Source organism: Pleurodeles waltl, chromosome 1_2 (assembly GCF_031143425.1).
Source record: "Pleurodeles waltl isolate 20211129_DDA chromosome 1_2, aPleWal1.hap1.20221129, whole genome shotgun sequence".
Lineage (NCBI taxonomy): Eukaryota > Metazoa > Chordata > Amphibia > Caudata > Salamandridae > Pleurodeles > Pleurodeles waltl.
Window position 1 is genome coordinate 1,016,398,265 of NC_090437.1, and position 26,999 is coordinate 1,016,425,263.

General features: G+C 43.7%; 1 protein-coding gene and 1 non-coding gene across 9 annotated transcripts in view; one reads left to right on the forward strand and one right to left on the reverse strand.

The window, feature by feature from the left end:
• APBB2 (amyloid beta precursor protein binding family B member 2) overlaps positions 1-26,999 on the forward strand; it is a 940,970-nt gene that overhangs the window by 328,809 nt on the left and 585,162 nt on the right. The window lies entirely within an intron of this gene.
• Positions 4,769-4,861, reverse strand: LOC138257736 (small nucleolar SNORD12/SNORD106). Its single transcript, XR_011198393.1, has one exon. It is a non-coding gene; the product is annotated as a small nucleolar SNORD12/SNORD106 (small nucleolar RNA).

The window sequence follows — 26,999 nt, forward strand, 5'->3', positions numbered from 1 at the left end:
GGATGGGGTGCTGGTGTGGTGGTCCTGTGGCGGGGCGTCCTGTCCACTAGCGCCGGCGGAGGTGGTGGGCAGTTCGTCGTCCTGACTAGTGTTAGGGGCCCCTTGGAGTGCCACGGTGTCCCTCAAGGTCTTTTGAATGTCCGTCAGCACCCCTACGATGGTGCCCAGGGCGGAGTCGATGGTCCTGAGCTCCTCCCTGAACCCCAAATACTGCTCCTCCTGCAGACGCAGGGTCTCCTGCAACTTGTCCAGGACCATTGCCATCGTCTCCTGGGAGTGGTGGTATGCTCCCATGATGGAGGATAGGGCCTCGTGGAGAGTTGGTTCCCTTGGCCTGTCCTCCCTCTGTCACACAGCAGCCCTCCCAGTTCCCCTGTGTTCCTGTGCCTCCGTCCCCTGGACTGTGTGCCCACTACCACTGCCCCCAGGTCCCTGTTGTTGTTGGGGTGTTGGGTTAGCCTGGGTGCCCTGTAGTGGTGGACACACCGCTGATTGACCTGTCCTGGGTAGGGAGGTTTGGGCCCGCTGGGTGGGTGCTCTGCTGGTGTTACCAGAGGGTGAAAGCTCTGTGTTGGGCTGTGGCTGGGCAAGGGGAACCGACTGTCCTGAGGCCCACGATGGTCCGGGCTGGTCATCAAGATCCAGTAGGGCAGAGCTGCTGTCGTCACTGTGGGCCTCTTCTGGGGGTGGAGTGGTGTTGTCTGGACCCTCTGGTGTGGTGACGTTCCTTCGGGTTCCTGCGGGGGTATAAGTACATGATTATTGCATGTGTGTGTTTCATGGTGTGCAATGGTTGGGTGTGCGTGAACCCCAGTGCAGGCATTCCTGTGTGTGGGGTTGTGTGCTGATGGTTGGGGGGTGTTCTGGGTATGTGCAGTGGGCATGCTTTAGTGATGGGTGTCCATGCTTAGTTGTGTCATGCAGGTCTTGGGGTTGGGATGTGTAGTTGGTGTTATGGGTACATTAGTGAGGAGTTTGGGTGATAGGGGAGGGTGTGAGGGTGGGGGTGTGTGGTAGCATGCAGGTAGGGTGGGGGATATGATAGTGAAGATTTGACTTACCAGTGTCCGTTCCTCCAACGACTCCTCCGAGGCCCTCAGGATGCAAGATGGACAAGACTTGCTCCTCCCATGTTGTTAGTTGAGGGGGAGGAGGTGGGGGTCCGCTGCCAGTCCGCTGTACCGCGATGTGGTGCCTGGAGACCGTGGAACGCACCTTCCCCTGTAGGTCGTTCCACCTCTTCCTGATGTCCTCCCTATTTCTTGGGTGCTGTCCCACTGCGTTGACCCTGTCCACTATTCTTTGCCATAGCTCCATCTTCCTGGCTATGGATGTGTGCTGTACCTGTGAGCCAAATAGCCGTGGCTCTACCCGTAGGATTTCCTCCACCATGACCCTGAGCTCCTCCTCGGAGAAGCGGGGGTGTCTTTGGCGTGACATGGGGTGCTGTGTGTGATGTGTGGGGTGGTGTATGTGTTGATGAGTGTGGTGAGTGTAGTTGTAGGTGGTGTTTTGTGCGTGGATGTTGTGTGGGTGATGGTGTTGTGTGCCTCTGTGTGATGGGGTTGTCTATTCTGTGCTCTCTCTCTCGCCTTCTCTCTGAATTTTTGGTTGTAGGGGTTTGTGGGTGATGTGGGTGTGTGTTTTATATTGTATTGGATGTGTGGGAGTGGTATGTGTATCAGGTGTGTGTATTTGTAATTGTCCAATGTGGTGGTGTTTTGTAGATGTGTGTGTATTTTGAGCGCGGCGGTGTGTACCGCCAATGGAATACCGCGGTTGAAAGACCATCGCGTGGATTCGTGGGTCGTAATGGCATGGGCGTGTTTCTGTTGGCGTGGAGGTGGAGGTTTTGTTTCCGCATGTTTATCGCTGACCTTTGGTGTGGTGGGATTGTGTGGGTGTCTGAATTTCGTCGGATTCCGAGATGTGTGTCATAATAGCTGTGGCGGTCTACCGCCACCGCGGCGGTGTATTGGCGGTCTTCTGCACGGCGGTAAGCACCTTATACCGCCAATGTTGTAATGACCCCCTATGTGGTATATTTCAAACCATGTGGATACAATTAGGCATAACAGACTCACATATCCTCTGCTCAAATTAATTCATAGTTCCCTATACTAATACTGTACTCATATTTCCCTATACTAGTCCACCACTAATCCTTTTGGATTCGGGAGTAGTGTTCTACTCGCTGTAAGAAGCTTTGACGCTTCTTCAGGGGTAGTAAGTGCTGTATAAATACTATTCCAATTTTCTGGTTGAAAATTCTGAATTTCCCTCCTCTCCCATGATATTCACATATATTCGCTCTTTCCCGCCCCTCGTTATCAGGGCCACTGCGCCCTGCTGACTACGTGATCTGGCTCCCTTTCTTAAAAGCAGGGAGACCAGCGGGGTTTGTGCTTTGCACAACAATTGTCATGACCTAGTAAAACTGCTTAATAAAACGTTTAATTCCTCGAAGAAGGGAGAAGTTTCTAGGTCCTCTGAAGGTGCATGTGTTACAACTGGAAAGTCATGAAGTATTTGAATTTCTGTTCCTTTATTCCTGGTTTGGTTCGTTTAAGCATCTTAAGGACATGGTCTGTGAACAACAAATATATAAGTGGTGACTCACCAGCCGGTTATTTATAGCTGAAGTCAAACACAACGCGTGAATTTCCTTCCATCTACGCTCCCTTGAGAGCCTTCCGCCTGTCGTTACAGTGATGCGGGGGAGGGGATCGGCTCTGACTTCACCTACTGCCATCTGCGCCTCCAAGTGGACTCAGAAGTATTGTCCTGACCTTGGCTGGAATGGCGTCTTCTATTTTTGACGGAAAATGTGTGTTTGATTTTAGTATGCTACGTGCCCTTCCCTTCTGATGATGCTTGACAGTTTCTTTGCGTCTTGTGGATTTGAGAGGTGAAAAGTTTACACCTCTGCTATTCCCGTTACCAACCTTCTGCAAACGGTGGGGCTCAGATAACCTTCTGCCTCACTATAACCTGTAATTGAGGTCAGCCAGCCTAAGTGCTAGTTATAAAAAAAGTAAACGATTATGAGAAACACTATCAGAGCTTTAAAAAACGTTTTAACCAAGGGAGCGCCTAATAAAATAACAAGCATTTGCAATGTAATGGGTCTCGCATTTGCTTGAGTTAGAGCTATTGTGGTTGTAAAGTCATAACTGGACTTTACTTGCCACATAAATTGGTAAATCCTACCTCATAATTTGGTCTTTTCCTGCCACATAATTCCAGTGGCCTTGCTCATAGCTAAAACACTTCAATTTACCTTTAGCCTCTATCTGCAGCCAAAATGAAAATGTTGACATTTTGCATCCTGATTTAAATTCCATTCTATAGTGCAAACATATAAGGAGATGTGCAAGCACAGAAAACGGTAGTCAATGATTCACAGCAAAGGATGCTGCTATCGATCATACAAATAATTGGCTCTCATAATTGTATTGTTATGAAGAACAACTTGCTGTAAGACTCAAATTTGGTCCCACACATGAAATATCAGCGAGCCCTTGCTGCTACCTTGTGATTCCTCAATGTCAAACATGATTAATTAGCAAGGGTGATCTGTCTAAAGTACAGCCATAGCAAACCCTCAAATTATATGGAACAGAATTCTGGAGAAATGACATTTGAATAGTTAGAAAATAACAACGTCTTTATGAAAACCGTGATCACAAAGTTTTTGTGTTTTGGATTTTAGCATTTTTTTATACAGAAACGTGGTACGGTTTATACCTATGTACATTGTTAAAGTTAAGGAGAAAGAATCATAAAACTATGCGTGTGTAATGTATTCAGAAGCCACATAGAAAGAAAAACTACCAACTGAATATGTATTTTAAGTGTTTTAAAAAAAAAAAAACAGGATGCAGATGGACATCTTATTAGAATTACCCAAAAATGAATTCACCTGAGGATTACATCAATGTCAAATAGCATTAGAAAATCTATACTTCTGATGTCTTGTATTTTTTTTTTTTTTTAGGGTATCGTGCATTCCATGCAAAGCAAATGTCAGAACCTGAAAAATGTTTAATTTGCTAAACTTCTTATGACGAGATCTGCTTGATCATACGTACTGGAGGGTAACAAATGCAAATTTTGACTGTTTTGCGCCTTTGTTCTACAAAAAGCTCTTGCAACTTAGAAACTTTAGAACTATCAATAAACTAGGCAAATAAGTTACTGAAGCTGATGCATGATAATGGCCACATAAAAAACACGTTATGTGTGGAGAGCCACCACAAAAATAGGCAATCTGTACTGCTGTCATTCTGACGCGGCTATTTTTAAATGTATACATTTTTAATTGACAGCGTGAAAGCTGTTCCTCAGTCACACCAAAATTGGGGAGGATGAATGTGACAAGCCCCTACTTGACAGATGTGGCTGCTGAGGAATGGCTTGTCCAACGGCCATTGTAGCTTTCATTTCCCAACCACAACACACTTTATTTGCAACAGCGGACCTTACGGGGTGTGACTGAGACAGTCCCATTTCTTCACCCATCCTGCGGGGGTCTTTCAGTCTGCATTCTCAAGTGCAATTAAATGAACTGCTGAATAAAAAAAGCATGCTAAGTAATGCCAGGGAGCAGACAATAAGAAATGTGACATACTTGGTAGTCATGCAAAGCTCTCAAGTACCGCCAATCGAGTTTGCGCTTTCTGAAACTTCTAAGCGAAGACAGTAGATTGTAAGCTTTCATAGGCAGACGAAAGAAAACTCTTATACAGTAGACACGTATGATAAGATAGTTGCTGTATCAGGCACAACTTGCAAAAATGTCTCCAAAATCAAACAGAGTCGATCTGATGGAGAAAAAAGTTCAGTCATCATGAACATCAACAAAGGAACCCAATACTAGAAAATGAAAGAATTTTCAGTATATTGAAGTGATGGGCAGAGGTATGATGGGAGGTATTGCATGAAGCACAATAGAGAGGTATTCGTAGTGCTGCTACAAGCTAAAGAGTACATGGAAAAACACTTCTTAAATTTGTAATCGGTCTCTTGAGACCTGATATAAATTTAACTGAATAAAATAACCAACCTGTTCACCCTGCGCTACAGGCACAGTAATCTGTGTCTTGGACCCCATCACACACATCTTCTAACGATACGTAATTAGAAGCTTCTGTTGGCTCCTAAGAGAGGGATTTTTATTTTTTTAAGTAAGAGGAAAAAAGACTATTGGACAAACTAGAATCTTTAAGGATACTTTCCAGTTTACCAAATACAGTTGTTGTACTACTAAATCAATTGCAGTCAGATGGGGAAATAAAATCTTATCACCAACTTAAGCATCGACACAAACAACAAACATTCACACCAATTATATGGCTTGATAGCCTTAATTAGTGTTATACACTTTTGGGAAAAGGGTCCATTTTTCGAAGAGACATTTGTGGGACTATGCCTTCTGTCATTTATAAACTGGTTATTTTATTGAATAAAATTAAATTAAAAAACCACAATAGAAAGGGAAAGAAACCTAAGCCCAAATCAAAGTTCATCACCATACTGACATTTTGTCTATCCAGCAAGAGGACTTTCGCCCTAATTACGTCAATAGGAGCTATAAAACGTGGATTGGAAAACCGCAAACCATCCACTAACGGGAACCAACTAAAAAAGCATAGGAGATCTTATTTAATAAAAAATAAACAATTGCAAACGATTCAGAATTATTTTTTTCAATAAAAAAGTAATCCACAAAAAAAAACTTTATATTTCTGCACACACAAGGGCTGGTGTGTCTTATCTTTGGCAGGGTCTAACTGAGGAGCTACATCAATTGTCGCCCAGTGGGCCAAAAATGGTCTGTAAGTCTTTTGTTAAGTATCTAGATAAAGCGTGTTCCCAGAAGAACACAGTTTAACATACAAAAATAAATACTCAAATTTCGATTTTAGTTTCCATTTGATGGATGCTGTAATATTTCAGCAAACTTTGCATTAGATACAAATACGTGCACATTTAACTGGAAAGGGTGTGTTCTTAACCAAATGGGTCTACTGCAAATCCTTGAGGCATGCTTGTTTTAGTCGAAGATACATATCTATCCTAAAACGCCTTGGTGCGAAACGAGTGTACTCTGAGGTTTAGTTGACTTAAAACATTTTAATAGGCGATTTTTACGCTCATACACATAGTACAGCTTATTTGAAAAGTGTGCTTTGCAAACCGATACATATGGAAATATAATGATCCATCTAAACTTTACAAGTAGCCTACAGAGAGGCAAAAGTAGCCTTCAAGAGGCAGAGCACGTGCGGGCATTTGAAATGTGCCTCGTGGCACAGGAAGTATTCCTTCTCAGACTGAACAAATAATTCTAATGAGGAATTTGAGGTTTGCTCATTTCACCTCAGCACCTGCAGCAATAATGAAAAAGCATCCACAGAACCTAAATAAAGTGCTGCAAATGTCTATGGCCTATTTCAGCAATGACGTTTTTACATTTATACACAGTACAGCTTATTTGAAAAGTGCAAACAGATACTTATGGAAATACAATCGCCCAACTAAACGACAACAGCGCGTGTCCATGTTTCAGCATGCACAGTAATTCTACTTCAGAGCGTCTTCCTAATCGAGAATTAAGCATTTCGAATGGCCCAAGTACTGTGCAGCCTTAACGCACAGTGCGCCCACGTGCTAGCTATAAGGGAGTACATTCACCTGCCGGGCTTTTAATCGTGACAGAATTAGAACACTGAAAAACTGGCAGATGAACAGAAATTTCATATTAGAATGCTAAAGCAAAGTATACAATGCAATACAGGCACACAGCAGCGATCAACCATGAGTGTACCACCTTAAGTGCCAAGGCTTGTTCTAGGGTCATTGAAGCTTTCATTTCCTGACCACAACACACTTTATTTGCAACAACGGACTTTACGGGTGTGACTGAGCCAGTCCCATTTCTTCAGCCATCTTGTGGGGGTCTTTCAGGTTGCATTCTGTGGCGCAACGAAATGAACTGCTGAATAAAAGAAGTGTGCTTAGTAACGCCAGGGAGCAGGAAAAACCGATGTGACGTACCTGGTAGTCATGCAAAGCGCTCAAATACCGCCGATTGAGTTTGAATTCAGAAACTTCTAAGAGCCACGGCCGCCATGAGCCTGAGCGCAATGGAGAGAGACAAAAGGAACAAGCATTTGCAATGCAACAGGTCTCGCATTTGCTCATGTTAGAGCTGATAGAGTTGTAAACTCCTAACCCGACTTTCACCTATCGGAAAAAGTGGATTTATGTATGTAACCCGAAAAGGTGCAATTAACTGTGTAAAGCGCTCGACTTCTGCCAAGCGAAATCGTGCTAGGAAAATAGGGAAAAAGTAGTCCACGAGCCGGACAGAAAACAGTGAGCCTCGCATGTTTTCTGTACTTGGTCGATGCGCTCGAGGAGGGCTAGCCACCGGAAAAGGCATGACGTATGCATGCCTTCGACTAATGAAAGCAAGCAGATTTTAATAGGCAAGCCCACGAACCAATGAAAAACACTGACGTGACGTCGACAGGGCTCCGAGCCCTTTTCTAACACCTAAAGCGTCTTGCTGCAACGACGCAGGCTCGACCCTAAAAAGGAGTTCGCCTGCATTAGAACATATTGGCAATCATGTAATTATTCATGTAACAGGGTCAGTCCCCAAGGCGGTAACAAACAAGCCTCAAGGTGGGACAAAGGTAGGGCATTTACCAACAACATCAAGGGATTTTTGAAAAACAAGCCTAGGAACGAATGAAAGTGATGAGCGTGAGGTGGGTGTGGTTAAAGCCCACAGATATTTAACAACATGTCAAAAGTGGAAATGCCTTTGTTTTCTCTTCCTAGTAAAAGTTGTGTCAGTGAAGCCCTTCATGTTTATCCCCTGAATTTCCACTTCATATTCAGTACATTGTGATTTTAACACAGCTCCTCAAGTTTCGTTATTTAATTTTAAGCACTTTTCTTCACAGGCAGATGCAGTATTGAAACTGAGTGTCTGATTTAGATTTTGATGGAATGGTGATGGATATTCCGTCTGTTGAAATCTAGGAAACAGTGGGATTTGGATTTCGGCGGACGAGTTAACCATACATATCAACATTTTAGAAGAGGGAAGTGGGAGATATTTATAATATTATTGGGAGTATACACACCACCCCCCCCCCATTGATTTTTATAGAAGGAGAGGCAGCCAAAATAAATCAATTTATTGCTCCAAAACTTTGGAATCTCCCTCCTGAATTGGGTGTAGTGGCATGTATAGATCTGTTATGACAGAGTAACACATCTGCCGAAATCTAAATCAGGCCCTCACTTCTTAGTGATCCCCATACTGGTAAGCTGGAAAAACAAAAGCTTGTGCACAGGCTTTACCAACAATTTAGTTATTCCCACAACATCCAAGCAGTGCTGCCCTAATGTCAGGGAGCATTGTAATATGAAGCTAAAATAGTTCAACAATATATTACAAATATTTTGGTTTAGGAAATGCCAAAACGGATGCTCTCATATCCCATCTTCAGAATGTAATTTTATACAAGAAACTCCGTTATTAGGGTACATGTTATTTGCCCACTGAGGTTCAGAAGCCTGTCCTTGAATTTGCTGCACGTTAGTATAGGAGATTAAAAGCATAACCTTAGGGACTTGCTCCCTAGTCTTCTTCACATATGTGTACTATGGTTTCATCAAATATTTTCCTTGGACTTCTTTATTCTTTTAACTTTCTGAGTTAATCACCCATGAAGGAGCATAACATAGCTCTTTTTTTAGATCCCTTTGTTAAAGACTGCTTTCAAAATCTTATGTTCTTCAGAATACACAGGAAGATTGGCAAATATATTTTTGAACAACAGCTATTTAAAAAAGATTGCACACCATACGCAGTATCATGTTTGGAGATCCTGAAATGTGATAAAGTTATCCACTCTTCAACAGTTCAAGTTCTTTCATGTCTGCAGTTTCACTTGATATCCTACATCAGTGATCGGCTGAGGGTTTGTCTGCTACAATGGTAGACAGCCTACATGCATAGTGAGCTAGTTTTATATGCCAGATTGTTCAATCGGTTTAATTTGATTTGAACATCTAAGTTTTTGGAATTTGCAGCAACTCAAGGTAACTTCAACTAGCTCCTATTTCCCTGTAGCCTTGAATGCTACTGTTCTGATTTGCTGGTGCGGCAATAAAACTGTTTCACTACAGTGAGAACAGTGACCTTCCTACAGGATTCCTTTTTCCCTATTGTAGTTTATAGTAGGCTATGCATAGCTGGAAAAGATTGAAAAGGTGATGCAAAATTGCGAGGTAGATGCTAGGGAAAAACCTGAAAATTTGAAGTAGCACTTTTCTAAGGTACTTTGGGGGTCATTCTGACCCGGGCGGGCGGCGGTTGCCGCCCGCGGTCAAAAGACCGCGGGGGCCATTCTGACTTTCCCGCTGGGCCGGCGGGCCGGCGGGCGCCCGCCAAGGGAGCACCCGCCGGCCCAGCGGGAAAGGGCCTGCAACACAGAAGCCGGCTCCGAATGGAGCCGGCGGTGTTGCAGGTGTGCGACGGGTGCAGTAGCACCCGTCGTGATTTTCACTGTCTGCTATGCAGACAGTGAAAATCATGCTGGGGCCCTGTTAGGGGGCACCTGCAATGCCCATGCCAGTGCAGGGGCCCCCAGGGGCCCCACGACACCCGTTCCCGCCATCCTGTTCCTGGCGGTAAAAACCGCCAGAAACAGGCTGGCGGGAACGGGGTCGGAATCCCCATGGCGGCGCTGCTTGCAGCGCCGCCATGGAGGTTCAGCCCAGCCAGGGGAAATCCGGCGGGAAACCGCCGGATCCCCTTTTCTGACCGCGGCTTTACCGCCGCGGTCAGAATGGGCAATGAAGCACCGCCAGCCTGTTGGCGGTGCTTCCGTTGCCCGCGGCCCTGGCGGTCTTGGACCGCCAGGGTCGGAATGAGGGCCTTTGTCTTGTAAAAGGAAAGCTGTGGTCAGTATAAGCCAATTTCAGGAAGTCAGGGTGGAAACAGAAAACTAGGCATGGAGAAGGCAATGATGTCCAATAGTGTTCATGATAGGATACTGAGAGGTCTTCAGAAGGTTTCTCTACCACCATTCTCAACCTCTTTTACCTTGTTTCCAATGTTGATTGGATCATGGTTTGTAACTCAGCAACTATCAACTCCATTGCAGTGGTGTGAGGTAGCTGATCACCTGTACATGCTGTGTGGTGAATTTGCAGGCATGACTAATAATTCATGGAAGTATCTGTGCCAAAGGTGTGTAAAAGTCATTATGGAGCTGTGGCAACCTTTCACCATCCCCTTATTTTTGCCGGTATCTCTGAGTTTGGCTACCTCCATCCTGGGCTTCAACATGTCCTTTTTTCCTTGACCACATTTGGGTGAAAGGTTGTTTACTCGGGACAAAATGACCACACCAGCTTCGGAAGAACATCTGCATGGCCTTGGTGCTTTAAGTTCGTTTTTTATACATACACGACAATTGCTTTGTGTGTCTTAATTTTACAACCTGCATCATGTGCAGATCTAGGTGTCCTGCAATTATTTTGGTGGTTTTAAATCTGGGTATTCTATCAGTATTATCTTGTTGGTTAATATGTTTTCTGACTGGTTTAGGTCTCTTGAGGTTGGGTGATCTTGGGGGAGGTTATGAAAGTGTTCAAGGGTGACTTCCACACACTGCTGAAAGAGCTGAGCTACATAATTAAAACAGATGATTTACATGTAGAAATTCTTCAGGGTTAATATTAGTGGTATGTTTTGAGGTTGCTTTATGTGCCAAACAGTAATGCAACAACTTCTCTTCCTAATGATTATGAAGAAATGGTGCATGCTGAGACTTTCTTCAAGACCAAAAGTTGTAACTGATTAATCATGTCCTTTTTTGTTTTAGTTGTGTTTGTTTTGTTTGAACAAAGTGATAGCAATGGATTTACTGGCTCTTTATTTGCTATTTGTGCTTAGCCTTCCATCTTTCGTAAGTCTTAGGGTAAGACAACTAATCAACCTTCTGTACTCTCAAGGCACATAATTTAGTTCCAGTAAACATTGTCTACATTGTGTAACATTATTTGGCCCATGCGTGGACTCATGGTGCACGTTCCTTAACTTTACTAGCCTCTGGCCCATGTTTGCGGACAATAATATCTATCCAGACCCTTTTTAAATTATATATTAGGTGATAATACTGAAGTAGTAGCATATTTATAATCTAATGTTTTAACAGATTTTCCTTCTAGTAAAATTTCACAATAAAGCACACTAGAAGTAGGTGGCTGGAGAAAACCCTTCACATCCTTCTTTCAGCTCTGAAATGGCCCCTTTTTGCAGGGTTATCCTCAAACCTTTTGCCTTCTTCCTCCTATTTTTTCAGATCTGTTTTTGCTGGTTTATTGTCTGTGCGCACTTTACCACTGCTGATCAGTGCTAAAGTGCAAGTGCTCCCTAAGCAAGTTGTATTGGTGATTGGTTTATCAATGATTGGCTTATTTGATTAACTGGTAAGTTCCTAGTGAAGTGCACCAGAGTAAAGTGCAATCAGTGCTGCAGGCAGTGCTGCAGGCCCACTAGTAGCATTTGAGACCCCTTCTCTAACAAGCACATTCTCAAGAAATTGATTTACATTCTTATGTTGATCTTATCTCCACTACTTGGTAACACTCAAATCAGCGACATAACATTTTGCTACCCCTGAAAGTAATCGATGAGCGTACGTTAGAGTAGTCAACTACTCATCCTTCAGTTCATCTAGGCTTTGTTCTTGCTTGCAGGACCAGGCAGTTCTTCTCCTCTAAAAAGTAGTAGAGCTTCATTCTTTTCAGATGATGGGGTTAGTATCCCAAAACAATGTGGGAGTGGGAAAGTGAACATTGCACAAAAGGCAATTTTCAGCAATATATTTTGGATGTATAGCAACATTTTGAATTTTGCAAATGAAGAAAACTGTATTAAAGAAAAATAAAAGAAATTTGAAAGACTACCAGTGTGAGCCCCTGTAAAATTGGTGACAGTGTTTACCAATAGGAATGACGTTTGTTCCCAGTGCAGGCCATGAACTTGCATGCCCACGTGGCTGCAAACCCTTCTTAAATGCCAAAGTGCCCTGGGGAGGCTAAAAGTAGGTGCATATGGCCATTGCCCCCTGGGACGCTTTGTTTAAGTCAGCTAAGTTGGCATAACAGGGGGATTGCTGCCTCTGTCGTTCTTGAGTGGATTCTTGTGCTCAGCCTGCTGCAGTCAATGTGCTGAGCCTTTTGATCACAGTGCATCTCTGTTTGACTGATTGCGATAAGTCAGGTGCCCCACCCACCTGGCCTCCATGCTCTCCTGGGCCTCCAGAGGACACTTGCCATTCTTAGCCTGCTCTAACAGCAACTTTACTAACCACTGAATCCTGTGGCCTTGAACATTGTTTATCTTTGTGCGGTCTCTGAGCCCTCTGGCTTTGCACCATTGCCAAGGGTCCCATCGCGAACCATCCCGAATGACTTGGTGCCACTGAATTTCGGCAGTCCTACCACCATTAGCCTCCTGTTCAGTGCACAGGGCTGCGGGGTACACGCGTCAGGTCTGCTGCCACTTCTACGTGGAACTGCTAGGCCCCAACAAGATCGGCCTCAACCAGAAATGGTGGATCCCTGGAGTTGCCCTTTGGATCTCTGCATGCTGTGGGGCACCCTGGGGGGTGGATACTTGCCGCCAGCGACCCGCTTGCAAGATGATGGCTATTCATACAGGGACATTTTCTCACATTTCTTCCGTTGACTCTCCCATCTGCCAGTCCTTGTAATATGTACAAACTTTGGTTTGCAATTGCCACTCTTCACTCTCCACATCTGGATTACTTGACTAGCTAAAACCATAGGAGAACAATATTTCCCTTATATTTACATAGATAGTAGGCATAGTACTTTTTTGCTGTCAACAGTACAGTCCTCAATCTCTCAATATCCTGTGGCTAAGCTAACCTGCGTCCTTTTTATATTGATAACAAAGGCTTTGCAGAAACTGGTAAGATCCCTTTTGTACTTATATCTATGTCCAGGTTACACAATTAAAAACCACAGCTTACAGGAGGTGCCTCCATTTAGTTCTAAAACCAAGCACTGTGACGGTGATCTTTATATCTCTTAACTTTCTGCACCACAGGTAGTAACCAGGGATCAATATCCACCAAGGTTTTTGCTTAGTTTCCCTGTTATCTGTCGTGCTTGGCATTTGGAAACTTAACTTAGTATCATGTGCTTAATTGTTAAAATAGTGCTCCTTCATTCATGAGGAGCAGGTAGAAACTGAACAAGCATTTGCAATGCAATGGGTCTTGCATTTGCTCGAGTTAGAGCTATTAGCGTCGTAAACTCCCAGTCAAACTTTTCTTGCCACATAAATTGAAAATGAAAAGTAATACACTTTCACATAAGCAAGCCAATTCACAGCGCCATGGCATCAGCGTAAAGCAGCACACAAAAGGGAAAAGACGTTTGCTCGCAGTCAAACGTATCAGCAAAAATGCAATTAGCCATGTAACAGGGCGATGTCCAAGGCGGTAACTAAACCGCCCCAAGGATGGATAAACGTAAAGCATTTACCAAAAAAATTAAGGATTTTTGAAGGGCAAGCCTATAAACGAGTGACAGTAATGCCCGTGCGGTGGGAGTGGTTAAAAGCCCATGAAAATAGCATTTATCATGGAAGTTATTATGAGCAACAGTGTTGGAAGCTGCCGAAAGGTCTGATGAGATCAGTGCTCTAGCACCACCATCATCCACAGTCACACAGATTGTCCATGATGGCAATTGTAACTGACTGCAGTGTAGAGGGTGGAGACCTTCCTTTGGTCATTTAAAACCTGATTAGTGTTGATAAAAGATTGTAGCTGTTTCACATCTGGTGTTGCTTCAAATTTAGAAAAGTAAAGAAAAATGGAGATTGGTCTTAAATTCCGTAAATCCACTAGAACAGCTATTTGTATCTTCAGTAAAGGGGTTACCATAGCTTTTTGAAGCCGGGTAGGGTTGATGGATGTACAGCATCCTTTGACAAGCATTAATAGCTGCAGTGATGATAAGTGGCTGTGAGTAAGGGAATTTTCTGTTTCATAAGATGGACATGTGTCTAGTCATGACCCAAAGTTTTGCAGTCCTTTATTAACTTCAGGGATGTGGAATTCCTATCGCCGGGACATCTTGTTTGGGGTCAAGGGCAACAAGTTATTATGTTTACTTTGTCCTTGGGACAAGTAGGCCCAAACCTCTGCAGCACAAAACCTTTGGCTGCCTGTTTACAGAGAGTGGAACTCTCTGTAGTTGAGGTAATGTGTTTCCAAAAGATAATGCTGTTCGAACTTGTATTTATGGTTCATTATTTGAAAGCCTTCATTATTAGGGTGAGTGCTGTAAATAACTGTTTTAAGGTCACACTTCACCACTGACGTTGGTTCCAGTACAAAAAAAAAAACGTGTATACACATGTTTGAAAAGTTTAGGCTATGAGGCTAAATATAATGTTCCCAGAATGCTCTCTGATTAGATGCAAATGAAGTGTCATTTAGTAAAATGTTTTGATGCATGCTAGTATTTCCCAAAAATCTTTCTAATGGAAAATCAGTGTAACCATTTTCAACACGATTATGGGAAGCATGAAAATAAACAAACACTGACAAAGCCAACTGATCTGACATATTTTTATAAGTCTTTTAGTTTCATCAATGCGTGTCTTATTTTGACATGGCTTTTGTAACACTTTATTGTTGTGGGAGCTACCAGGCCCTCAACATTGTAACAAACACTGGCAAAACCCCCCAAAATCGTTTTTGAACTCTAAAAGCACACGTTGCCACCAGTGGCATAACAAAGGCCCCGCAGCCGCCCTCCAGGGGGCCCCTTCACCACAGCACCTGCCCTGAGTGAGTCTGGAGAGGGGGCTCCTCCATGTTCTTTGCAAAGGGGCACCCTCCAGTTTCGTTACGTCACTGATTGCCACTGTAGTTCCTGACACTGAACAAAACTACTTTGTGTGCCAATATGCTCCTTGTGGAAGAGCAGAATGCGATCACTCACAGTAAAGCCAGCCGAAAGAGAGAGAAATAGAAGTTTAATAAAAACAAAAATGTCTTTGTTAACACCAGACCTAATTAGGGACCAAGACCCACATGTAGGTAGCTTTTTGCATGTCGCAAACAGCGACTTTCTCTGTTTGCGATGTGCAAAAAGCACATTGCGATGCACAAACCCAGGTTTGCGATTCGGTAACCTGGTTACCGAATCGCAAAACAGGTTTGCGACTCGCAATTAGGAAGGGGTGTTCCCTTCCTAATTGCGACTTGCAGTGCAATGTAGGATTGTTTTGCGAACGCAGGACCCCTTCCCCATTATAAATGTCACTGTAAACATTTTTTCAGAGCAGGCAGTGGTCTGCATTACAAAAAAAAAAAAAAACTGCTTTATTGAAAAGCAGTCACAGACATGGTGGTCTGCTGTCTCCAGCAGTCCACCATCCCTGTGAGGGCCGCCATTCGCAAGGGGGTCACAAATTGCGACCCACCTCATGATTATTCATGAGGTGGGCATTGGCGAGTCACAGATGGTGTCAGGGACACCATCCTACATTCGGATTTGCGACTCGCAATTTGCGGGTCGCAAATCTGAACCTACCTACATGTGGCCCCACATTCTTAAAGAAAGTCACAAAAGTGCACCCATGGTATATGTCGTACCCCTATAAAATATTTGTGAACTGTATTTTAGCATGGGTAAATACCATGTGTAGATTTGCTCATGTGAAAATCTATTGAGCATTTGCAAGTTCATTTTCCCTCCAGCCACATTCTTCCCAACCCTGGAAGAAGTTCTAATTCTGCCATTGTCAGGAGTAAATGTCCAACCTTTCTTATTATGGGAAAATATTAGAGAGAAGCTGGTGAAAATCTTTAAAACATGCAGGTTAGTAGGTTTGCAGACTCAAAGGCATTCCAGCCCCGGAACTATTGCTTACTGCTTCCTCCAGCCCCAGTATGCAGATCTGCAGAAAGGTGGCAAAATAAGGAAATTGCTACAGTAGGGATTGAAACTGCAAGTATTCAAGCCCTACTATGGTAGTAGCCCTGGCATAATCAGAGAGGCTATTATCAGAGCTCTTACATAATGAGATTGCTGCCATTATTTGGCGCCACACTACATGGCACCAAAGGGACAAGTCGATCTTTTTACAGGACAAGTAGATTTGAGAAGCAACCTGTCCCCTGGACAAGTAGATATTTTAATAAATTCCACACCCCTGAACTTTGTGGTGTCTTCAACTGAGGTTTTCTCAAAAGTACTGAACACACAAGAGATGTCTTCTTAATAATTGTCTGTGTTCTAGCGTATGATATAAAGCGTTAAGACACTGCTAATGCAGGAGAACTCAAGTATCAGGAGGTTGTATCAGGAGTAAAAAGTCCATTATAGCATTGTATCCTGGCCTCCTGGCACCACAAATTGGGCCTCAAACGGGCCCATGCTGCCGGCATGGCCACTTTGTGAACTTATTCAAGTATGAAGCAAGAGCTCGGCACAGGAAACCTGCCTTGATTAAAGCTAAACCACTATTCTGAAACATCTCAAGATGGCGGTGCAGCAATCCGGTTGGCAGCAAATTGCAACTATTGAGAAGAGCTTGAGAAGTCGACAGTTAATTTCTTACTGCCACCTGAAGCTGACAGGCATTGAAATGCCTAAGGGAGCAGCTGCAAAAATGTACAAGAACATTAACTAAGCAAATACAAGTTATAACTAACAGCAGCCACCCACAAGTTAATAAATATTTTCTAATCAATAGAATAGCTAGCTTTGGTAGCAAGCAAATCCAGTCTCTTTTTACATCAAGATAGATTATGGATGCGCTGTGAACACATTTAACAAAGGAGCAGTAACTTAGTGCATTAAATTTCCTTGCGGAAAGCTAGACTTCTAACCTAAAAAGGTTCCTGGGTGACAACAAAGTGATCTGGTAAGGAACAAGTGGTCCCCCTTCATAAGAGATACAGTAGCAACCATCATTTTATTACATCCCGTAGAAGCTGAGAGGCATTCAAAAGCCTAAGAGAGACGCTATAATAATATTACAATAAGTTAAGGGAGGATTTACTTTAGAATGGCAGTTTACAAGCAACAGCTTTCAAGGTTAAAAATGATTTCTAATTAAAAGAAAGTCCTGTTTTGCTCGTATCTAATCAACCAGATGTGTTTGGGCACCCCAAGTGGCCCGGGAGACAGATGTGGGGGAACTGGAGAATGAAGATTGGACAGAGGTCCTGTGTACACTGAGGAAAGCTACCATAGCAGCCTGGCTTCAGTTGGTTTAGTTCAAATACATCCACAGGGTCTCTCTGGTGCATGGAGGTCATAGCCTCTCCTGCTTGTCTTTGCTTTGATGTGGGTAAAGGCACATTTCTGCAAATGGTGTGGAGTTGTACAAAGTTGAATGGATTCTAGTGGGGGGGGTGACCAAATGCTTGGGTGGGGTCCTGTCGAGGCAGATCCCATTGGATCAGAAGTTGGTCCTCCTTCACCTCACAGAAGACCTAGGTGGTGATAGATATAAATTGTCCTTGCTCTACTTGGGACTGACAATTGCCAAATGAGACATTGCTAGAGAATGGAAGGTGGTACGCCCGCCCCCCTGTCTTTTAAACTTTGTAAGACATTGATAGGCCACTGCACGGGGATGGAGATAGTATGCAAAGCAAGTGGCTGCCCCCAGACGCCCTCCCCCAAAATATGGAATAGATTGTCAGGTTACAGGGAAACGGCGTTGGACCCGGTTCACATATTACGCACCTTATTAGATGAAGAACTCGGGGAGTATTGGGGAGACAGGAGGATTGCTTAGGGATGAGATAGTGCTTCATTCGAGGTGTCTTTTTATATGAAATAACATGTGAGGGAAGAGAGTGAGGAGGGTTCGGTGGGGTACATCTGTTATGTTCATATTGTTTATTTGTTTGTCGTCCTTCCTTATTGTGTAGGCTGTGTTAGAATTTTTACATGCAAACTAATAAAATATATTTATTTAAAAAAATAGTTGTGTGTTGTCAGAAAGGCAAATCATATCACACACTACTTCGCTCCTTAGCCCACCTTACTGGGTACAGCGGACATTGCCTCACAAAACTGTGTGGAACAGGGACATGGAGAGTGGGAAGGCACAGGAGCAGGTGAAGAGAAAACAACATGGACTATTGGAGTAGGAAAACAGGCGTAGGGGTGCAGGGTGGGGCTATACTATATGACACAGATCTAATAGGGGAGCGCTTTGCAGAGGAACTTTTTTGTTGTAGCAGGGGCATCTCAAGAACCAACTGGTATGCATGTCTACTGCTTCCTTCATGAGAAAGGTACAATCTACAGGACCAGTGGAAAGCAAAGTGAATTCCAACCTGAACCCACAATTTACCGAACGGCTCTCCCTTAGTCTTCCATCATTTGATTTATTCAGTGACTATAATTAAAGTTGCACCAGCCCTGTAGCCAGACATCGTAGAATTCATGACAGAAAACGAACTGTGTGCTCTTGACGCATAAATTGTCAAAAGAAACTATACATGATCCTGTTTAAACAGAAATAATCAAGTTCACTTAAATAAGTAACCAATGTTTTGCATGACAAATAAATTGTATGTTCAGAGAAAAAGCCCATAAGATGTTAACATTTCAAAAAGTTCAGTATTTAGTTAAAATAAACGTACAGTTTTATTTGTGGCAAGTAAGTTTCAGTCAAAATGGCTCTAAGTTAATGCCCAAAAAATAAATGCTTCTAGCAGAAAATATCTCCAAATTAAAAAAAGAGCAGTGTAGACAGCAAGGTTCCGAGCAAAACGAACAAAGGAGCTCTTGACAAAAACCTCAAGCCACTCTATAATGTTCTGAACAATACATGTTATGCAGACAAATGCGTATTCTCCTGCATATTTCCATTATTCTTCCTGCACCGTCTTTTCTACATGCAACATGATGAAATACATTTTCCAATAGACAATGAAGTATTCGCTTCTACTCACTGTTTTTAGACTTGAAAAGTTACTTCTTGTAAGCCAAGAAAAAGCTACATGGGCAAGCATGTTTATCATGTGAAAATGTATTCACGTTATTTTTCTGTTTTACGGAGAGACACTCATGCACATTTTTTGCACGTTATTTAAAGGCCTACAGCTAGAAATACAGAAATAATGTCAAGTACATGTTTAACTTATTAATTATCTTTCTCATGTGTAGAGGAGTATGAGAGAAAAGGTTCGGGTGCGAAACCAGGTTATGATTGTTGTTGCTTTATGTAATTGGGAAAATACTAGAGGGTAGACTATATGCTTAGTTTCAACTTTTTAACGTTACGTTTATTTATACATTCTCTCAAGTTACTCAATGACATATTTATATTAAATTACACATATATTCAGCTTCAGTTAGGTCGGATAGAGGTAACGTGACTTGAATGTTTTTATGAACATTTATGTTTTTTTGTAAACACCTTAACTTATCATTAAAACTTAGGTCTACATGTTCTAAGGTCTGCAGTTTAGCCACCAGTAGTCCACATCTCCTCCTTGCCTCCTGCAAGTAGGGTGGGCACAAGCAGAGGAGACAATGAGGACTGGCCAAAATAAAACACGATTGGTGAGGCATAGTGACAGTATAAAGGCCAGCTAGTAGATGGAAGAGACAAAGCTAGTATCTGCGTAAGATGCCAATTTGCTTAAAATGCACAGGAATGTTACTTTATTTTGTTTGATGGATAAACTTATGCGATGTTCATTTTTTAAATGTCTGTACAGGCTACACCAAAATCGATGGAATTGAGGTTAAGTCTGAAAATATACCCACATTAGTCACAGTAGCAAGCAGTTTGTCATCAAGGGAAGTGTTGCACAAAGTTTCAAAGTCTTCAGTTGTTTTAATAGGTACATTAATTCTGTGATGAAATGGGGGGCATTGTGCATGCTATTCCATTTTATAGGAACAGCTTATGAGAAGGCTCTTTCACCTGTTGCGGACAACCTAAATCTGGATTTAAAGAAGCACCCGGTGTTGATAGCTAGTTAGTATGTGTCTTTGGGCTCCCATGCAGGGCTCAGTGACCTACTCTCTGTATATTTTACAGGATGCCTTAAATTAAGAGGAATTCATGTGGGATTTTTAAAATGAGAATAGTGTCTACTGTTTTGTTTGTGACCGCCCTTGAGAAGGGTTTGGAGGGTTGGTCTGTGATGATGTTTTTGCAGTTTTCCAGTTTGCATTTGGACCCACCTAGCTTTAATGGCCATGAGGTGGGCATTTTTTTTATGTAACTAAAGCATCGTGTGGTAGCGCACTGTCATTTGCAATCAGCAGATTTTCTTTTTTTATTATTGATTTATACATGTTAAGTATCTCAGCACTTGGCAAACAGCACATTTACTATTGAAATGTCCACTAAATTTGCACAGACTTACATTTTTAAAGATAAAACAGGACTGCACACACTGTTTGTGTCGAAATCGTGTTTCAGTGAATAATTATCATTGGTGCACCAGCAAGTAAAGTGTCTTGATTTGTTTTGATCCTATTACAATTACATTATTCCAAAAACGTGCTTCACTTTTGCTTTTCTACCTGCGTAATGTGTGCAGTTAATTTACAGGTATTTACCTTGTGTGTGTGTTACAAAAGTGACATCCCCAGCCTTTCCTTTCATCTTATGTCTTTCCTGTACCCCAGCAATACTGTCACATAATTCACTTTACTTTCTTTGTCTGCAAAGTGAGAGGAGTTTGTAAACACAAATTTGCATGTTAAAAGAGCAGAGATTTCTCAGAAGAAATGGCCTTACATTTAACTTCTGTCTTTGAAGCTCAGCAGATGAGACAAAATACATGCTGAATTTCAAGATAGCTTTATATTTTGCTTGGACTTTCCCGACCCACCAAAAATTAGCTCACGACCCACAGTTTGAGTCTGCTATGAAGTTTGAATGCATGGGATGATAGGGAGGAGCCCTGAGGAATCCAGCACTCCACCTGTAATACTATGGTCTTAACCGGGTCCAGATGGACAGATTGGGTGCACTTGTTCAAATAAGATCTAACTCACTCAAGGGCAACGTCAGTTAAAACGGCAGCTTTCACACTGTTCATCAATAACCTGCGATCAACTGTGTCGAAGGCTGCCAATTTGTCCAACATGACCAGAGCCGGTGTCAAACCTTTATCACCATTGCTGCGTATGTCATCAAGCATAAAAAGCATGACTGATTCAATACAGTACGCAGGGAGAAAGCCAACCTTGAGCGGACTGAAAAAATGGGAATCTTCAAGATGAGAACATAGTACCTGTGCCACGGATGCATTTCACAGATGTATCATACTCACACTAAGCAGGAAAACCGTTACAGAATGTGTGGATTGTAATAGATACATGATTCTAAAATTGGAAGGTGTAGTGGCTGGTAGTTGCTTTTTGGACTGAGTTCTAGAAGATTCATGCACTAACTGAATTAAGGGAGGTGAAATACGTTTGCATGTTTTTAAAAGGCAGTTTCTGCCAGTGAAGAGTTTCCAAAATTGTACCTTCAAGACAGCCTACCCAGTTGTCATCCCTCAAACAAAAATGAAATTTAGAGGGCAAGAATTTGTATTCAAAGTGTTGACAAGTTGTAAGTTTCCTGAATATCATAGAATTGGATGTTAAGATGACTGTGGTGAGGGCAGAGAAGTATATTCTTGAGCAAGGGAGGGGGAAGGACCCTTTATGGCAAGAGGAGCAGTTCTAATATAACGATTTAAACACTCTTACTGAAATGCTTGTCATGGCTGAGGACCCGTCTAGACAATGTGCCAGTTGCGTTTAGCAGGCTCAGAAATACAAGAGAGATAAAAGAGATGTGGTTCCCTGTGGTTACCACATTGTCCTGGATGGACCCCGGGCCAATTTCCACCCCATCATGTCCTTCAAATATGGACTTGGCTAAGGTGTGGGGGGGGTTCATGGTTTAAAACTGTTTACTCCAGTATTGGAACTTTCATAGATTCACATGCTTGAATCATTCCCCGTCGTCGAGATGGGAGTCCCGGTATACATTTTCATAAGTAATGTTAAAACATATTGAAGAGAAAAAGGCCCTAGGCCTCTTCAATTTGATAGTCTATCAGAGTCATTTTGTGAAAAGGACCAAACTTGATCCTCCACCAATCAGGCGACAGCACCCTTCAGAACCTCCAGAGAGAAGCTCTAGCACCTCAGATTTTCTACCGCACGTCGTGCTAGGGAGTCTCCTCAGAGCTCTGCTCTGTTTTCACACCTTTATTCAGCTCTTTTTCTCTCAGGGAAACTCAATAATTTTGATTTGTCAGCTATTTTCAACTATGTCTGACAAGGAAAAGAAAAGTCTCTTTAGAGACTGCAAGACTTGTGGGAAGAAAAGACTTCACTCTGAAGATCCTCATCAAGACTGCATTTACTGCCTTTATCCAGATCATTCAGCCAAAGACTGTAAGATTTGCCGTACTTTTTCTTCTAAAACCTTAAAGGATAGAGAAGGCAGATTACTAATATGGCTGCAGAAACTGAAGCATAGGAAGGATCCAGTTTCTGATTCTGAGAGTGAGGAATCATCAACATCCAAGAGATCAACTAAAAGAGCAAGATCACGCTCTAGATCTCCCTCACAAACCTCAAGGAAAGCCCTCAAAAAGACTGCTTCAGGGTCTTATAAGGGTCGCAGCCCATCTTCTTCCCCAACTAGACTCTCAAGTAAAGAGGGGAAAAAAAACGTTCTTCCAGTTCTGAGAGGCACAGGAAATCCTCATCTGTTCCTCCATCTGTGCCTTTCAAAAAGCCATCTTCTGTGACTGGAAAAAAGGCCTCGTCGACGGATTCCCCGTCGACGGCACCGTCGGTGGGCGCATTGCCGACGACTCCAACTACTTTAGGTGTTCCGTCGTCCACGGCTCCGTCGGCGACATCGTCGATGAGTACACCACCGTCGACGAGAACTACAACGACGACAGCAGCGTCGACGACCGTCTACACCTCGTCATCGTCGACGGCGCTGACGTCGGTATCAGCTTTACCGTCGACGAGGACTTCGTCGACGGTAGACTCGTCGGCGAAGCTTGCGGCTATTAAAATAACAGTGCGTCCAGCATCGACGGCACCGTCTACGACAAAGTCAGTTTACACGTCGTCGACGAGATCGTCGACGAGGGAAAAATATCAAAAAAGAACAGAAACATTAACTCCAACCCACACTTCACCTAGTAAGGTATCCTCCCTGGTACCAGTACATCTTTTGGAGGGAGATGATGATTCAGACGAAGATGGACCTTTTGGTACGGCCCACTTCCCATCTGAATTGAATGTAAAATATCAGGAAGAGGAAGAATATGAGGAAGCTTATGATCCCCAGGCTTCCTTGGAGCCTCAGCAGTATCAACAGGGAACGTATATCCCTTCCGACCTGCTTACTGGCCTTAGAGCCATGTTGGTGGATTATAACAGAAGGTTTCCTCCACAAGGAGAACAGCCTCATCCATCGCCCATTTCTGGTCCGTCTACTCCACATCAAAGACCGACGACTTTGCATCTCACAGATGTGGCTACCCCAGACATGACAATTCCCCAGGACACTGACATTTCTGATGGAGATCAAGAAGAAGGAGAGCTCATAGATGCTCACTCAGAGTGGGACGAGTATATTATTCCTGCTCCACCTTCTCCTTCTCATTCGAAGGTGGAATCCCCACCTGAAGACATTGGAGGTTTTCACAATCTCTTAGAGAACAGTCACAGCAGTTTTACCACGTCTGGATAAGAAATACAAAGCTCCCGATGATGCCCCAACATGCTTAACAGGCCATCCTCCTCCAGATTCCGTAGTAGCTCAAGCGGCTCAAAGAAGATCAAAGAATCCTTCTGCTCCAATTTCTGCGCCCCCAGATAAGGAGGGTAGAAGGCTAGACAACATAGGAAAGAGATTTTCTTCTATGGCCAGCTTAGTGCTTAGAGCTGCCAACTCCTTGGCTATTTTGTCTCGATACGACAGACAGCTTTGGGCAGATATTGTACCTTTCATTAGTCAACTGCCGGAAGACGTAAAATCAGAGGCAAATAAGACTGTGCAAGAGGGTCAACGCGCATCTGCAGAGCTTATAGACTGCGCAATGGACATAGCGACCACTGCTTTCAGACAGCTTGCAGGCGCTGCTGTATTAAGAAGACAAGGCTGGCTAAAAGCCACCTCATTTCGTCCAGAAGTCCAGAATAAGATCCTAGACTTACCCTTTGATGGCCAAGCGTTATTTGGGAAACATGTGGACGAAGCCCTACAATCAATTAAAACGGACACGGACACTGCAAGGTCACTAGGGACCCTGTAATATCGGAAATCGTCCTTTCGCCCTAGGGGGCGCGGCCAGCCCTCTTACAGAGGAGGGTATCAGCAACAGAGATACTCTTCCTACCCGTCATCTTCGCAACAATTTCGGCCATACTATTCCCAGAGACAACCGGCTCAACCAGCCTATAATAGACCGGCAGGCCGTGGACGCTCAACCCGCCCTGCTAAGGATGCAGCGCGTAGAACCTGATGTCTTCGAGGCGCCGGCTACGCCCATTCTTCCTCCTGTCACCCTGGGCGGAAGAATTTCCTAATTTCTCAGTCAATGGCAAACCATTACGTCAGACAAGTGGGTCCTACAATTAGTGGAACAGGGCCATACTTTAGAATTTGTCCAGAAACCTCCCCCCAACCCTCCCCGCAGGACTCCTTCAAGATACCCTCAACAACTCAAGGAAGAGGTCTACAAGCTCCTTCTCAAGGGAGCTATAGAGAAGGTGCCGCGGGATCAAAGAGCAACAGGATTTTATTCCAGGTTCTTCATAATTCGAAAAAAGTGGAAGGATTGGAGACCGATCCTCGATTTAAGGCAACTAAATGTATACCTAAAGAAGCAATCGTTTCGAATGATCAGCCTGCAAGACGTCCTTCTGCATCTCAATCAAGGAGATTTTATTTCATCGCTAGACCTCAAGGACGCATACTTCCACATACCAATCCACCCTGCCCACAGAAAGTATCTGAGATTTACCGTAGCCGGGAGCCATTATCAATATCGCGTCCTTCCTTTCGGGCTCAAATCAGCCCCAAGAATATTTACCAAATGCCTGGCACCAGTGGCAGCCTTTCTCAGGAGAAGAAAGCACAAGGTCTTTCCATACTTAGACGACTGGTTAATAAAGGCAAAGACTTACACAGGAGCACACAAGTCAACAAGAAAGTGCGTTTCCTTGCTGACCAATCTCGGATTCACGATCAACTGGGAGAAGTCCAACCCTCTACCAGGCCGCAGTATTACTTTTCTGGGAGCAAAATTGAACACGGAATCCGGCATCGCATGTCCCACGTTAGAGAGACAACAAAGGTTACTAACCCTAGGGAGTGTCATACAAAGAAGACGAAAGGTTACAGTCCGTCTCTTCAAATCACTATTGGGCATGATGTCTTCATGCATACCTCTGATCCCTCTGTGTCGGCTAAAGATGCGCCCCTTGCAGGAGCAGCTCAACCGTCAATGGCTTCAAGTATCAGGAACTTTCGAAGACCAGATACAAATTACTCCGACAATGATCAAAACTCTCAAGTGGTGGTCTCAAGACCATCATCTCTCAATCGGTCTCTCGTTTCTTCAACAGCCAGCCCCCTGGACCATAACAACAGATGCCTCACTGGAGGGCTGGGGCGCAGTATTACAGGACCTGAAAATAAGTGGCAGATGGTCAACTCATCTGGCATCAAGACATATCAATTGGCTAGAACTCAGGGCAGTGCACCTTGCTCTACAAGCGTTTCTCCCAAGAATCCATGGATCGCGAGTGGTGATAAGAACGGACAACACCACTATGATGCACTATCTCAACAAACAAGGAGGTACAAGATCTCTCACCCTCTCCAGGGAAGCCCAAGCGATCTGGAACTGGGCCTCGCAGCAAGGCGTCACACTATCGGCGGTGCACTTGCCGGGAATAAACAACAAAGCAGCAGATGCACTCAGCAGACAGAAATCGGAATGCCACGAGTGGGAATCAGACCAGACGGTACTCACCCAGATTTTTTCCCAGTGGGGAACACCAACAGTGGATCTGTTTGCGAAGAAGGACAACGCCAAATGCCAGTTCTTCGCAAGTTGGCATCACCAAAAGGGATCTTGGGGGAATGCGTTTTCGATAGTCTGGTCAGACATCTTTGCTTACGCCTTTCCTCCCATTCCGTTGATCCCAAGGGTCCTCACGAAGATGAAAACAGAACCGTGCACTCTCATACTGATAGCCCCGTATTGGCCGCGCCAACATTGGTTCACGGAGCTCCTCATTCTCTCAGTCAAACCCCATATTCCGCTGGAGTCGTTACCTCATTTACTAACAATGAACAACAGCCAAGTCCGACACCCCGATCCACACTCGCTGCGGTTAGCGGCATGGCTCCTCACCACAGAGAATTTGTGCATTTAAATATTCCGCAGGACTGCAGAGATATTTTGTCACACGCCAGAGCGGATAGCACTAACAAGGCGTATCAGTTTAAATGGAGGAGATTCTGTGCCTGGTGTCATCAACGTCAAATTGACCCTTTTCTTTCACTACCAGAAGAGATTTTGCTGTATCTCTTAGAGTTAGCTCGATCTGGCCTAGCACACTCGTCCATTAAAGTTCATATAGCAGCCATAGCTGCATACAGACGTTCAGAGGACACACCTTCGCTCTTCTCTTCTCGGCTGATTAAGAGATTTCTAAAGGGGCCGTTCAGGGTTTACCCTCCTTTCAGACCTCCACCTCCTTCGTGGAACCTGAACATTGTTTTGGCACAACTGATGAAGCATCCTTTTGAACCGATCCACCGTACTTCCCTCAAACATTTATCGTGGAAGGTTGCCTTATTGATAGCCCTTACATCAGCTAGGCGGGTCAGTGAG